We start from the raw sequence: 15,660 nt of genomic DNA, 5'->3' as shown, positions 1-15,660 counted from the left end.
TTGCTCACATTGAATCTCATTTGCCATTTTAATGCCCATTCTTCCAGTATGCAGAGATCCTTCTGGAGCTCTTCACAGTCCGATTTTGTTTTAACCACCCTAAATAATTTGGTGTCATCTGCAAACTTGGCTACTTCACTGTTTAACCCTAACTCCAGGTCATTGATGAACAGGTTGAAAAGCACCGGTTCCAACACAGATCCCTGAGGCACCCCACTGCTCACATCCGCCATTTTGAGAACTGACCATTGATTCCTACTGTCTGCTTCTCTTAGAGCTCTCTCAGCCTCACTGACCTCACAGGGTGTCCATTGTGGGGACAGGAAGGGAAAGCGATTGTAAGCCAGTTTGAGTCTCCTTAAAAGGTAATCAGCATATACAAACCAACTCTTCTTCTTTAACTGGAGATGGTGGGGATTGAACTTGGGTACCTCAGCATACAAAGCTGGTACTGTCACTAAGCCAAAATGCTTGATTGTTTCATGCTTGAGCCAGATGGCACTACTGGCTACAGTTTCCACAGGAGAGAGATCAAGACCGTTGCCCCAGAATGAAATGCTCTGTTGAGACCGGATGGACAAAAGGAAGCACTTCTTTACTCAAGGGAGTGATTCAGTTGTGGCAATCGATGCCAGCAGACATAGTAATGGCCACGGGCATGGACGGCTCTCAAAGGGGATTGGGCAGATGGATGGAGGTGAAGTCCATCAGTGGCTACTGGCCATGGGGACCAAAGGGAAACCCCCACAGTCAGAGGCAGCAGATTTCTGAATACCAATGCTAGGAAACAACATCAGTTACTCAATTTAGTATGGTCATTAGGGTTGTCAACCTTCAGGTACTAGCTGGAGATCTCCTGCTACTACAACTAGGGTTGCCAGGGCCCTCTTTGCTATCGGCGGGAGATTTTTGGGGCGGAGCCTGAGGAGGGTGGGCTTTGGGAGGGGATGAACTTAAATGCCATAGAGTCCAATTGCCAAAGCGGCCATTTTTTCCAGGGGAATTGATCTCTAGTGGCTGGAGATCAGTTGTAATAGCAGGAGATCTTCTGCTATTGCCTGGAGGTTGGCAACCTAACTACAACCAATCTCCAGCCGATAGAGATCAGTTCCCCTGGAGAACATGGCCGCTTTGGCCATTGGACTCTATGGCATTGAAGTCCCTCCCCAAGTCTCGCCCCCTCAGGCTCCGCCCCAAAAACCTCCTGCTGATGGTGAAGAGGGACCTGGCAACCCTAATGATCATGGACCCAGGGCTGGATTTTTTGGGGGTCTGGCAAGGGCACTTACCCCGGGTGCATGGAGGGAGGGCGCCAATGCGGGCACGGGGAGCATGGGCATGGGGAGAAGGAGCACCGCCATGCTGCTGCCCAGGCGCAGCTTGTACCAGCTGCTGCTCTCCATCTCTTTCTTTCTGCCGGAGCAGCCTCTGTGCACTCCACCTGGCGCGTTTCTCTCCACTCCTGGGGCCACCAACACGTGGCTCCAGCACGCACCTGGCCCACCCTCTCCCTCCTTCCCCCCTTGCCCTTGGTGCTCCTTCCCCCAGCTCCGTGCCTTCATGGACCAGCAGAATAAAACAAACAAAAAAACACCATCAGAGGAAGGCCTTCTGTTCTGGGCCCTGTTTGTTGGAATTACAGGAGCATGTGATTGGCCACCGTGTGGAACAGGATGCTGGGCTAGATGGACCACTGGGCTGAACCCACAGGGCACCTCTGATGATCTTAGGACACCGTGTGCAAAGAACGGTAGAGGCCACTCCCCTGTTGAGGTGATGATGAACACATGAACACATGAAGCTGCCTTATACTGAACCAGACCCTTGGTCCATCAAAGTCTGATGTCACACTCACTCAAACAGATGGCATCTTCAGAGCCCAGTTCATGAACATATGAACACATGAAGCTGCCTTATGCTGAATCAGACCCTTGGTCCATCAAAGTCAGTATTGTCTACTCAGACCAGCAGTGGCTCTCCAGGGTCTCAGGTAGAGGACTTTCACATCACCTACTTGCCTAGTCCCTTTAACTGGAGATGCTGGGGATTGAACCTGGGGCCTTCTGAAAGCCAAGCAGATGCTCTTCCACTGAGCCGAGGCCCCTCCCCAGAGGCAAGAGCCTATACCTTAAGCCAGCAGTCACACCTTCACAGCATGACCCTTGGGCATCATCACCTCTTCCAAGATTTTCAAGAAGCAGCATGGTACTACAGGGGAAAGAGAAGGACGAAGAGGGCAGAATGGGCCCCACTCCAGTGTCAAGTCCTTCTGCATCTTCGAGATGCTTCATCCATCACGCAACATCTCTCTGACTTCTCTCTGCCTCTTCCAATCTATTGTTTTCTGCTTCATCCCCTTTCGGTCATGAGAGCCAGCGTGGTGTAGTGGTTGAGAGTGGTGGTTTGGAGGTGTTAACTCTGATCTGGAGAACCGGGTTTGATTCCCCACTCCTCCACATGTGTGGTGGACGCTAATCTGGTGAACTGGATTTGTTTCCCCACTCCTCCACATGAAGCCGGCAGGGTGACCTTGAGCTAGTTACAGCTCTCTTTGAGCTCTCTCAGCCTCACCTACCTCATAGGGTGTCTATTGAGGGGAGGGGAAGGTGATTGTAAGCCAGTCTGATTCTGGTAGAGAAAGTTGGCATATAAAAACCTCCTCCTCCTCCTCTTCTTTTCTTCTTCTTCTCCTTCTTCTTCTTCACCTTCTCCAAGCTTTGATGGATGCTCCACAGAACCACCAGTGGGCTCCTCCTCCTCCCTCCCCCACATTGAGGGTTTTTCTTCAAGGCTCTGGCTCCAGACACTGTAGACCAAACCCCACAATGATGTCCCATAAACAGGAAGGAATCGCATTCCCACATCTTACATAAAGATGCCCAAGATGTCTGCGACTAAGTGAACATAAGAACATAAGAAAAGCCATGCTGGATCAGACCAAGGTCCATCAAGTCCAGCAGTCTGTTCACATGGTGGCCAACCAGGTGCCTCTAGGAGGCCAACAAGCAAGATGACAGCAGCAGCATTATCCCGCCTGTGTTCCACTGCACCTAATATATTCTGCATGGTCCTCTGATCCTGGAGAGGATAGGTATGCATCAGGACTAGTAGCCATTTTGACTAGTAGCCATGGATAGCCCTCTCCTCCTTGAATATGTCGATTTCTCTTTTAAAGCCTTCCAAGCTGGCAGCCATCACCTCATCCTGGAGCAGGGAGCTCCACAATTTAACGATGTGTTGCGTGAAAAAATACTTATAAGAATGTAAGAAAAGCCCTGCTGGATCAGACCAAGGCGCCTTCCTGCTCGATTCCCCCTGATATGTTTTGCTAGCGTGCGCAGAAGAACCGCCAGAAAAAAGAGGGAGGGCGAAATTAGAGACTCTGGAGAATCTGTGAAGTTAATGGGGACAGGAATGGCCTTCCTAGATGCTTCCATCCTTCTTGAGGAAGTGGGGGGGGGGGAAGCCTTTCCATTGCAAAGTTTGGGAGTGTCATACCATCACTCGCCAACAGATTAATTACCTCCCTTGGCACATTAAGGTAAACCAATGCTTTCCCTCTGCCCATTTAAATCACTGTGGCTCAGTGGAGGGCGGGGCTGTGGCTCAGTGGTAGAGCATCTGCTTGGCATGCAGAAGGTCCTGGGTTCAATCCTCAGTGTCCTGCTCAGAGAGCCAGCGTGGTGTAGTGGTTAAGAACGGTGGTTTGGAGCGGTGGAGTCTGATCTGGAGAACCGGATTTGATTCCTTACTCCTCCACATGAGCGGCAGAGGCTAATCTGGTGAACTGGATTTGTTTTCCCACTCCTACACACAAAGCCAGCTGGGTGACCTTGGGCTAGTCACACTCTCTCAGCCCCACCTAACTCCCAGGGTGTCTGTTATGGGGAGGGGAAGGGAAGGTGATTGTAAGCCGGTCTGATTCTCCCTTAAGTGGCAGAGAAAGTCGGCATATAAAAACCAACTCTTCTTCTTCATCCTAGGACATTGTGCTCACTTCAGTGGGCACAGGGTGTGGCTAGTATCAGGCTGCACCTTTGGCATGGCAGGAACAGGAAGCAAAAAAAAAAAAATTGGCGGGCACTCAATTGAAAGCAGATCAAATTTTGGGGAGGGGCTATGGCTCAGTGGTAGAGCATCTGCTTGGCATGCAGAAGGTCCCAGGTTCAATCCCTGGCATTTCCAGTTAAAGGGACTAGGGAAATAGGTGATGTGAAAGGCCTCCACCTGAGACCCTGGAGAGCTGCTGCTGGTCTGAGTAGACAATACTGACTTTGATGGACCAAGGGTCTGATTCAGCTTCATGTGTTCATGTGACACTCACAGCCTACAGGCCAATCCTCTCCCTCTCCTGTGACACCAGTGGCTCATGCACCTATCCTCTCCCTCTTCTCGTTTAGATCACTTTGACATTAGCAGCCAGCAGACTCATCTTTTCTCCCCTCCCCGTATTCTGTGGGTGCGGAGACAGAGGAAAGTTGCAGTAATCACACGTCTGCCTCTCATGCTCTTTAGAACAGCACAGGAGCCCTGCACAAAAGAAACAAGCCAGGGGGTGGTAGTACGTGCGAGGCATACCCCGCAAAGAACAGGAAAGAACGGATGGGTAGCACGGTCTCTCAGGCACTCCCCCATCCACCCATCTTTATAGCTGTTGACTTGCTATTTGGTGAGCCACTCACTAAGAAGAATTTATTTTTTTATTTTACAAAATTTATATCCCACCTCTCTGCCCTCCCAAGGGCCACCAAGGCGGCTAACAAATTAAAATGTGCATGATAAAAACCACATGTGCATGATAAAAACCACATTTTAAAACCAACCAAATCATCAGCAGCAGCGTAGTGTAGTGGTTAAGAGCGGTGGTATGGAGCGGTGGACTCTAATCTGGAGAACCGGGTTTGATTCCCCACTCCTCCACATGAGCAGCAGATGCTAATCTGGTGGGTTTGTTTCCCCACTCCTCCACATGAAGCCAGCTGGGTGACCTTGGGCTAGTCACACTCTCTCAGCCCCACCTATCTCACAGGGTATCTCTTGTGGGGAGGGGAAGGGAAGGGGGTGTAAGCCGCTTTGAGTCTTCCTTAAGTGGTAGAGAAAGTCAGCATATAAAAACCAACTCTTCATCATCATCATCAACAGCAACGCATCATTAAAGCAATTAAATCCAGTGCCAAAAAAGGCATAAAAACAACAATCAAAACATCTGAAACAAAACGTTGGGCGAGAAGGAGGGGTTACTCAGGGAATGCCAAACAAAGCATTGTGGTGCAATATCTCGAGTCCTGGATGTCAGTAGAGAAAGGCCAGGGTCAGACCTGCAAAGCTCTAAAATTCATCGGGTGGGTTTAGTTGCATCATTATCTCTCAGGGTGGTATTAAACAAAACTAGATGGGTAGCCTTCTTAGTCTCTTGTAGCAGAATCAAACAGGAGTCCAGGCTTGACAGCACTTTCCGCCATCATCAGTGAGACCTTAAAAACGAACATTTCCCCCAGCAAGAGTGGCCGTGAATCAGAGCTAGGGTTGCCATCCTCCAGGTGGAGCCTGGAGTTCTTCCAGAACTATGACTGATCTCCACACCCCAGAGATAAGTTCCCCTAGAGGAAAAATGGCAGCACCAGAGGAGAAACGTTATGGTATACCATAGATTCTAGATGAAAATCCCTCTCCAAATCCTCCTTTCCACAGGCACCACCGCCAAATCTCCAGGAATTTCCCAGGCCAGAGTAGGTAACCCCGAAGCTCACTTCTTCCGATGCAGAGAGGAACCCCTTTGCTCACTAAATATTGTTAGTTTTTTAAGGCGCCCCCGGAATTCTGTTTTACTAACCGAATGAGAAATGGGATAGACTGGCTACCAGAATCTCTGTACGAGGGCAATCAGAAATCCTGCAACTTCTAAACATGGCTGGTTGCCAAGACATCGGATACTCTGACTCCCTGACACAGGATACTGCAAGGACTTGCCAGATCTCTCAGCAGCGCTGGTTCAAAGATCCATTAGCAAGATAATAGGGGTTAATTGTCCTGGAGACCCAAAGGCTCCACTAAAGCCGCTCCCTACAAAATGTGCAACGGGGTGCAGATACCCCCTGCCCCCAGCGAACACAGCAAAGACAAGAAGATTCACGAGGGAAGTTGGTCGCTACACTAGAGCCCGAAAGGCACGTGGCTTAGGTCCGTCATGCTTAGAGCTGGTGGGTTTTGTGCATGCCGTCAGGCGGTTGACTTCATGAGAGAGTCAAAGAAAGAAATGTGAGAAAAATAAGCAAGTGTAGACTGCTGTGGACTGGCAGCACTCCCAATAGGGACAGATCTGTCTCAGGTATCAATCCCTCTTAGGTAAAGATCGGACACAAACCTGTGTTCCTCCCCTATCCTCTAACTAGGGTTGCCAGGTCCCTCTTTACCACTGGTGGGAGATTTTTGGGGCAGAGCCTGAGGAGGGAGGGGTTTGGGGGAGGGGAGGGGCTTCAATACCATAGAGTCCCATTGCCAAAGTGGCCATTTTCTCCAGGTGAAGTGATCTCTATCGGCTGGAGATCAGTTGTAATAGCAGGAGATCTCCAGCTAGTACCTGGAGGTTGACAAGCCTACCTCTAACAGTCCCCTTTACAAGACTGGTCTTTTGAGGGGTTCAAACCTTCTGAGCCAGGTAGAGTTCCCAATCTGTTCATCTCATTGAGGGTTAATGCCACTTCCATCGGAGTTTATTTTAGATATTTACATCCTTCTTTTGGGAAGGAATGTAGCATGGTATAGCCAGATCTCGTGAGATCTCGGAAGCTAAACAGGGTCAGCCCTGGTTAGTATTTGGATGGGAAACCACCAAGGAATACCAGGGTTGCTATGCTATGTAGAGGAAGAAGAGTTGGTTTTTATATGCTGACTTTCTCTACCACTTAATGGAGAATCAAACCGGCTTACAATCATCTTCCCTTCCCCTGCCCACAACAGACACCCTGTAAGGTAGGTTGGGGCTGAGGGAGTTCGGAGAGAAATGTGACTAGCCCAAGGTGACCCCGCTGGCTTCATGTGGAGGAGTGGGGAATCAAACCCGGCTCTCCAGATTACAGTCCACCGCTCCAAACCACCGCTCTTAACCACTACACCCTGCTGGAAGGCACTGGCAAACCACCTCTGTTAGTCTCTTCCCTTGACAACCCTACAAAGGATTGCCATAAATCGGCTGCGACTTGACAGCACTTTACACACACACACTGTGTTCTTCTCAACAGGGGCCTAAAGCAGCTTATAACATCATTCTACCCGCCTCCATTTTACCCTCATAACAACCACCCTGTGAGAAGTTAAGCAGAGAGAGTGCCTGGTAGGATTGTCAACTGGCCTAGAGAAAAATGCCCTGTCCCTTTAATAAAAGCTTAATGAGCTGCTATAGACTGGGTGATATTATTTACCTTCATGCCACAAAAATCTGCAAATGCCCATTTCCCATACATTAAGCCCAGCTGAGAGAGAGCCAGCGTGGTATAGTGGTTAAGAGGTGCTACATTGCAAGGGGCAGTTTACCTAGGGTTGCCAACCTCCAGCCGCTAGAGATCAGTTCCCCTGGAGAAAATGGCCACTTTGGCTATTGGACTCTATGGCATTGAAGTCCCTCCCCTCCCCAAACCCTGCCCTCCTCAGGCTCCGTCCCCAAACCTCCCGCCGGTGGCGAAGGGGGACCTGGCAACCCTACGTTTGCACTCAAACTCCCAGTTTGAGTAGTAAATGGCCCCTTGCGATGCGGCGCTTCTGGGTGTAAACTGGAAGTGACGTGGCGCCTCGGGCAGGCGCGTGCACACGTTGCCCACCGACCCTCAGCTGGTTGGCGGGCAGCCAGGTGGATTGGCAGGGGTTTGCCCGCCACCACCTGGCACTTGGCAACCCTAAGGGTGGAGTTTGGGGAGGGGTGGGGGCTTGGCAGGGACGTGATGCCATAGAGTCCACCCTCCGACGCTGCTATTTCCTCCAGGGGAACCGACCTCCGTAGTCTGGAGATCAGTTGTAATTAGGGTTGCCAGGTCCCTCTTCGCAACCGGTGGGAGGTTTTGGGGGGCGCAGCCTGAGAAGGGCGGGGTTTGGGGAGGGGAGGGACTTCAATGCCATAGAGTCCAATGGCCAAAGGGGCCGTTTTCTCCAGGGGAACTGATCTCTATTGGCTGGAGATCAGTTGTAATAGCTGGAGCTATCCAGCTAGTACCTGGAGGTTATCAAAAATATGTTAGCACGTAGGCTCATTCAATAACATCAACCACTTACTGTGTATTCAATTATATATTTTTCTCAAACAGAATCAATCACAACAAATATTCTGTTGCCTGACTATCTGACCAAACCTAAATGTACTGTGACATCAAAATTGACACCGCTCAAGATTGATACAAACGTTCTAAAGGATTGGTACAAATAAATGCTAACTGGCAAGCTGAAGAAAGTTTGAAACGTGTAAACTGGGATCGACCACTTGTCCTTGCCATCTCCAGGACTTCCATTTTTGCTGCATTTGCACGCAGAACTCGTTTCTACTATTTTGTAACGTTTGTATCAATCCTGTAGAACGTTTGTATCAATCTTGAGCGGCGTCAGTTTTGATGTCACAATACATTTAGGTTTAGTCCGATAGTCAGGCAACAGAATATTTGTTGTGATCGATTCTGTTTGAGAAAAATATAAAACTGAATACACAGTAAGTGGTTGACGTTATTGAACGAGCCTACGTGCTAACGTATTTTTGACAGTCGATACTGTTAGAGCTCACGTTTATTGACAATTGTAGTACCCGGAGGTTGGCAACCCTAGTCGTAATGCCGGGAGAACTCTACCTGGAGGTGGGCAACCCTAATTCACAGTGAAAACCTTTTTAACAAATGGAAAAAGAACCCAGAGAACGGGCTTAGAGGCCATTGAGAAAATAAAGATTGTCCCTTGTAAATAGAGACACGTGCCCAAAGTGTCCATTCTTTTCATCTGGCTACTTAACATGGCTTAAATAGCCAGATGGTCCCCCTAAAGAGGCCTCCCCTTCTGAGATGGAAGGCCTAACTGGTCCCCCTAAAAAGACCATGTGATTGCTCCCCGTACACCCTCAGAGGCCAAAGCAAGATGGCAGCCCCACAATGGCCAAGAGTAGGATTGCCAGGTCCCTCTTTGCCACTGGCAAGACGTTTTTGGGGCAGAGCCTGAGGAGGGCAGGGTTTTTGGACTCCAATGCCATAGAGTCCAATTGCCCAAAGCACCCATTTTCTCCAGGTGAACCGATCTGTATTGGCTGGAGCTCAGTTGTAACAGCAGGTGATCTCCAGCTGCTACCCGGAGGTTGGCAACCCCTAGCCAGGCGTGATTGTCGTGGCGCAGCCGACGTGTCCCCGTGTCTCAGTGCTAGGCCAGCGAGCGGTCTCAGGCCCGGGAAAGAATCCGCTTTCGAGGAGCCGGCTGCCAAACAAACGCCGCACCCAGGAGGACACAGGCCCCCTTTGTCGAGCGGCTGACGGCGACACCCACTTGCTCGCTTCCGTCACAAAGCGAGGCACAACAGCCGGCTTGATCCTGGCCGGTGGGGCGAGCCGTCGGCGTCACCCACCCAACAAAAGCAACCTGTGCCTTGGTCAATACACCTCTTGTCCCCGCTGGCGTTGGCCCTCCTCCTCTGTTCCCATCCCTCCCTCCATATCCCCACGCCGCCGTCTAGGCTCCGCGGGCAAAATCTCATGTCTCACCTCCAGGGCTGTTTGGACCGAGCTGGTCTTTCTTTTCGGAGAACGGCGCTTGCATCTGAAAAACACGGATCCTGGAAGCAGCCCTCAGAGGCTTGTTCGGCTGTGGCTTATGTCCCCTTCTCTCTAAAACCCCAGCAGCTCAGATGCCGCTGATACTTAATCAGAGATACCGACACTGGTCGATAACACTTAATCCTCGGAGAGTTCGAGGGCAAACGGGCATGTCGGGGCCCGGTCCGGGAGCACGGGGAGCAGCGAGGCGGAAGAGAATGCCTCTGAGGCTGTGCAGAGAGTAAGGGCTCGGGTAAGGGCTTCCAGCTCAGGAGGGGAGGCCTCTTTTTAGAAGGGAAGAGAGTGACTAGATGTGAATGGCTCAGTCATCCTACTAATTCATTCCACCACTTCGCTGTACCTCTTATGCGCACCCACTCAGAAGCGGAAGCAAATTCCTCTCAAATGCAGTGAGAAAATATGCCTAGGCTCAAGATGCATGGATGTATTGTTATTATGACTTATTTAGATTTTTAATACACCCTCAATCCCTGGCCGAGGCCGGGCTTAGGTGGCTAACAGCAATATGCGAAATATGAAACCAATGAAACAATACAAAATACCATATCAATAAAACAATCAGCATTTGGCATTAAGATTCCGCCAACGCTCCAATTAATAAGTAGATGGTGCATATTTATTAGGGAGTAGTAACCCACCATGGGTCTGGAAGCAGTTAGAGCAATCCACCTTTAGTTAAGACCAATCAGTTGGCATCAGTAGGGGGGGTAGTAGGGTTGCCAGCCTCCAGGTACTAGCTGGAGATCTGCTATTACAACTGATCTCCAGCCGACAGAGAACAGTTCCCCTGGAGAAAATGGCAGCTTTGGCAATTGGACTCTATGGCATTGAAGTCCCTCCCCTCCCCAAACCCCGCCCTCCTCAGGCTCCGCTCCCAAAATCTCCCACCGGTGGTGAAGAGGGACCTGGCAACCCTAGGGGGTAGGGAGGCCAGTATTGATTAGAAAACCGTAGCCTACCCCCGGGGCTGGTGAGCAACCTCTGTGTAATTCTAACTTCTCTGCCTGTCGATACGCTGTGCATTAGCACATCCAGCAAACACGAACCTGCGCCAGCTGAGCAACAACCAGCGGCGGCACACAGTGGTGCCCAGGACTTTGCAGCAGCAAGCCTTGGCAGGGCTGCGAGAACCGTGGGCACAGCTCCTACCCTCTCGTGGGCATGGGACATCAGCTCAGGTTACGTACAAAGGGAGATCTTATCACAAGGGTGCCCTAGTATGGGACAGGAAGCTGGGAACCAGCCAAGGCAGCTTGGTCGAGTCTGCCGGATGGAGCTGGAAGCAGCAGACAAACCTGTGAGGTTAAGAAAGGGAGATCCTTAAAAGGGAGGGGGGATCAGCAATGAAAGGAGACAAAAAGCATGGATGTGGGGATTCCTTTTATGGGCTCTGGGAGGAGAAAGCACCTTGCTGGTTTAAAGTGGATGGCAGGCTTGGAGAGAAAGAGCTGGAATCCAGATCTCCGGGGCTCCATTGTTAGGGTTGCCAGCTCCATGTTGGGAAATACCTGGAGATTTTGAGGGGTGGAGCCCCAGGGGTGCAGGTAGGTGGGGCTGAGAGAGCTCTAAGAGAGCTGTAACTTGCCCAAGGTCACCCAGCTGGTTTTGTGTGTACGAGTGGGGAAACAAATCCAGTTCACCAGACTAGAGTCTGCTGCTCATGTGGAGGAGTGGGGAATCAAACCCGGTTCTCCAGATCAGGGTCCACCGCTCCACACTACAGCTCTTAACCACTACACCACGCGGGCTCTCAACTGATCTGCAGGCATCAGACATCAGTTCCCCTGGAGCTCCATGGTATCGCATCCCCTGCTGGGCTCCCTCCCCATACCCCACCCACCCCAGGCTCCACCCCCAAAGCTCCAGGAATTTCCCATCCTGGAGTTGGCAGCCCTAGCCACCAGGCCGCATCATCTGCCTGAAAGATTTATGCCAGGATTCCAGCATCGATTTGCTCCGACTGTTCCCACCCCCCGACTTTCCTTATTAAAAATCTCCCAAACGATTGGCTTCTGATAGTGCCTGAAGAAGAGAGCTCTGACTCACGGCATGCAATGCATTTTGTCGGTCTTTAAGGTGCCGTTGGACTCCTGTTTTGTTTTGCTACAGGAGATTGACTCGGCAACCCCTGCGGATACATCATCTCCTGCCTTTCCGCCATTCGATCTTGCATGTATGTAAAGGAAAGCCTTTAATCTGTGGGGGGGGGAATGGGGGGGGAGCACAGAAACCTCTTGCATCTTGAAATCTTTGCTCTCCTTTAAGCACGCAGTCACTAGCTGCTCCCAGGCACGCACATCTGCACCCCGTTTAGGATAAAAGGCTCTCTTTCGAGCACATCTGCTCTGATCTTGGGGCTCTTGGTCACTTCTTAGGTTTCAGCGTTGACCCTGGTTCGATCCACTACTGCCGTTAGTAGCTCTGTTATATTATGCCTCCCTGAAGGAAAGGGGCCGGCTTGCCGCAATCTGTTCCAAGGAAAACAAGCTCCCCCACCCCACCCCCCGCAAATAGGGTTGCCAGGTCCCTGGGTGGAGCCTGAGGAGGGCAGGGTTTGGGGAGGGGCTTCAACGCCATAGAGTCCAATTGCCAAAGCGTCCATTTTCTCCTGGCGAACTGATCTCTGTCGGCTGGAGATCAGATGTAATAGCAGGAGATCTCCAGCTAGTACCTGGAGGTTGGCAACCCTACCCCCGAGTGGCAGCACGGCATGAGGGTGGCAGAGGGCTGACTAACCTCTCCCCCAGCAGGATTCAGGCAGATAAACAAGCGGCTCATCTCTGGCGGCGAGGCCAAGACAAAAGATGCTTTTGTGCCTTCAGAAAGGAGGAAGCGGCACCGGGGCAGGGGCCACTTCGAACAAGGCCCTTGTGCGCCCGGCAGCTGCTGTTTCCAGACCCAAGAGGAAAGAAATGGGCCTGGCCCAGCTATTTGGATGCCCCAGGGACGAGGGATTTGTCCCCTCCATCTCTCTGTTGGATGGGAAGGATCGCCCTTCCTCTTTGCAGGTTTTCAAGTTATGCTCCGTTCCAACTGAATGGACAGAAGGGAGGGACTGAAACTGGGAAAACAGTGCTAGGCAAGGGGGGAAGAGTGCCCCCGCCCACTGAATATAAATCCTCTTTTGAGCATTTGACAAATTGCAGCCTCCATACCAGTGAATGGGCAGGTTTGCTCTGTCCACAGGATGGAGGATGCAGCCCCAAATAGGGTTGCCAACCTCCAGATGGTGGCTGGAGATCTCCTGCTATTACAACTGATCTCCAGGTGACAGAAATTGGTTCCCCTGGAGAAAATGGCTGCTTTGGAAGGTGAACGGTATGGTAGTCCCTCTCCTCCCCAAACCCCCCCTCCTCAAGCTCCACCCCCCAAATCTTCAGGTATTTCCCAATCCAGACCAGTGGCAACCCTATCCCCAAATCTCATCCCCTGGTTTTAGGGTTGCCGGTTCCGGGTTGGGAAATACCTGGAGATTTTGGGGACGGAGCCTGAAAAGGGTGGGGCTTAGAGAGGGAAGCGACTTCAATGCCCCAAAGTCCAATTGCCAGACCGGCCATTTTCTCCAGGTGAACTAATCTCTATCGGCTGGAGATCAGTTGTAATAGCAGGAGATCTCCAGCCACCACCCGGAGGTTGGCAACCCTACCTGGTATCTTAAGATTTCTCGGATGCAAAGAGAGGGCCTGTTGGCAAGATCTCTCATGTAATCTGGAACCATTAGAGTTCTGAACACAGGAAGCTGCCTTCTACTGAATCAGACCCTTGGTCCATCAAGGTCAATGTTGTCTACTCAGTCCGGCAGCAGCTCTCCAGGGTCTCAGGCGGAGGTCTTTCACATCACCTACTTGCCTGGTCCCTTTCACTGGAGATGCCGGGGATTGAACCTGGGACCTTCTGCATGCCAAGCAGAGGCTCTACCACTGAGCCACAGCCCCTCCCCCACACATGAAGCTGCCTGATACTGAATCAGACCCTCGGTCCATCCAAGTCAGTATTGTCTACTCATACCGGCAGCGCCTCTCCAGGGTCTCAGGTAGAGGTCTTTCACATCACCTACTTGCCTGGCCCCTTTAACTGGAGATGCTGGGGATTGAACCTGGGACCTTCTGTATGCCAAGCAGAGGCTCTACCACTGAGCCACAGCCTTGCTGTCCTAGGCGGTTTCCTGGACATTGTTTCTGGGCCCTGGGCTCAGCACACACTCTGCAAAAGGCCACCATGATCCAAGAGAAGGCAGGGTCCTAAAGGGCCACAGAGCACAATGTGCAGATGTTGGCCACGGCCAGTTGGAGAACCTTCCAGGTATGGCCGATGCTTTTGTCCAGGACCGAATAGGCAAGGCTCAGAAAAGTATTCTTGCAGGCAAGAACCCTTCTAGGCTTTTTTACTTGCAAGCTGGGGGTAGGGTTAGCAAAAATTCCAGCTAGAGAAACCCACGAGCCCGGGTCAGGCCCTTCAGTGGCCTTCTGGCCACGATGCTCGACCTTACCTTTCAGTGGCGTCTCGCTGGCGTTCTCGCCCCTCGGCGTTTCCAGCATCGATTGGAGCCAAGCTGGGCTGAGGACCTGGAACGGAAACAACCCGTTGAATTGGAGTCTGAGTGTCTTCGAGGCTGGGGGGGGGGGGGAGGATTCTTCCCTGGCAGGCAGCAGCTCAGAAATCGAGCCTCCCTCTGGCGTTGCTGCCTGCTGACGGAAACAGGAGACTTGGGCTGGATGGAGCGCGAGGGAGCAGCAGGGAAGGATATCCGAGCCTGGCTCAGCAGGGGGACGCGGCGGTCTGAGTTGGTCCCGTCCCAGGACGGCTGCCCCCGGCTCCAGGCCTTGGCAGAGGGCTTCCTCCTAGTTAAGCTACACCATCCTTTGCAGGGCTGCGGGGAGAGCGAGCATCTCCTTGGGCTTGCGAGTGTTCGTGGGTGCCCGACTATGTTAGCTCTGCATTTCTGCGAGCGGAGCCCACACACAAATTCCACCGGCTGTGTGTGCGTGTTGGGGGGGGGGGAGAGAAACAGAGGCTGCTGCGGGAGTGGGGGGAACGCTTGCTTGAGTACATTGGCTGCCTCTTCCCAGCACATCTTCCTTCCCCTCTCCTGAGTGGATGCGATCGGGGCTGGGCCTGATTCTCCCCAGCCGGGGACACATCCTTAATTCTCCCCTGCCAGCTCCTTTGCTTCTCGCACCATGCTATTAGCTAACGATCGGCTAAATACCTGTTCCATTTGAGAACATTGTCTGTGTGTCAGAGGCAAACCTCCTACTTGCCACAAGGGATTCTGGGAAAGCAGCAGGGTCTAGAGGTTAGAGCAAGGGAGCTGGAAGGAAGGACTTGAGCCCTGCTTCCGAGCAAGGGCAATCTCCATTTTCTGAGATGTTCCCCTGGGAGTATATTTTCTTTAGGCTTTTGGAGGGGTGGTGGAAATGCTTTTTAAAAAGTTAAATACGCACATATCTGCATTAGAGTTCTAAAGATCTTGGCCCTCACCCCAGGGCTAGAGGTTAAATCTTTGCATGTGGGTGTGTGTGCAGAGATGGACAGATGTGCAGGCTCCAAACTCTAGAGCGCATGCATGTGGTTGCATGTGCATCAGCATCAAATGCCAACACACACCACTTCTTTTCCCATGCTTGCTCAACTCCTGACTGAATAGTAAATATTCCAGAAAGCATTTAAGCAGCTGTGGTATCAGAAATACTACCAGATCCAGGGAGATTTAAACAAGGGAGATTTCGAAAGGGAAGAAAAACTGTTTGGGACATTTTCCTAATGTTTCAATTTCAGTAAGAACCTAGTGCAGGGCAGATTATTCTGGAATAAATGGAGCAGGCAGGGAAGAGCGACATGCAATTGTGTGTGAAAATGCATGATG

Source organism: Euleptes europaea, chromosome 3 (assembly GCF_029931775.1).
Source record: "Euleptes europaea isolate rEulEur1 chromosome 3, rEulEur1.hap1, whole genome shotgun sequence".
Lineage (NCBI taxonomy): Eukaryota > Metazoa > Chordata > Lepidosauria > Squamata > Sphaerodactylidae > Euleptes > Euleptes europaea.
Note: the sequence above shows the minus strand (reverse complement) of the source record.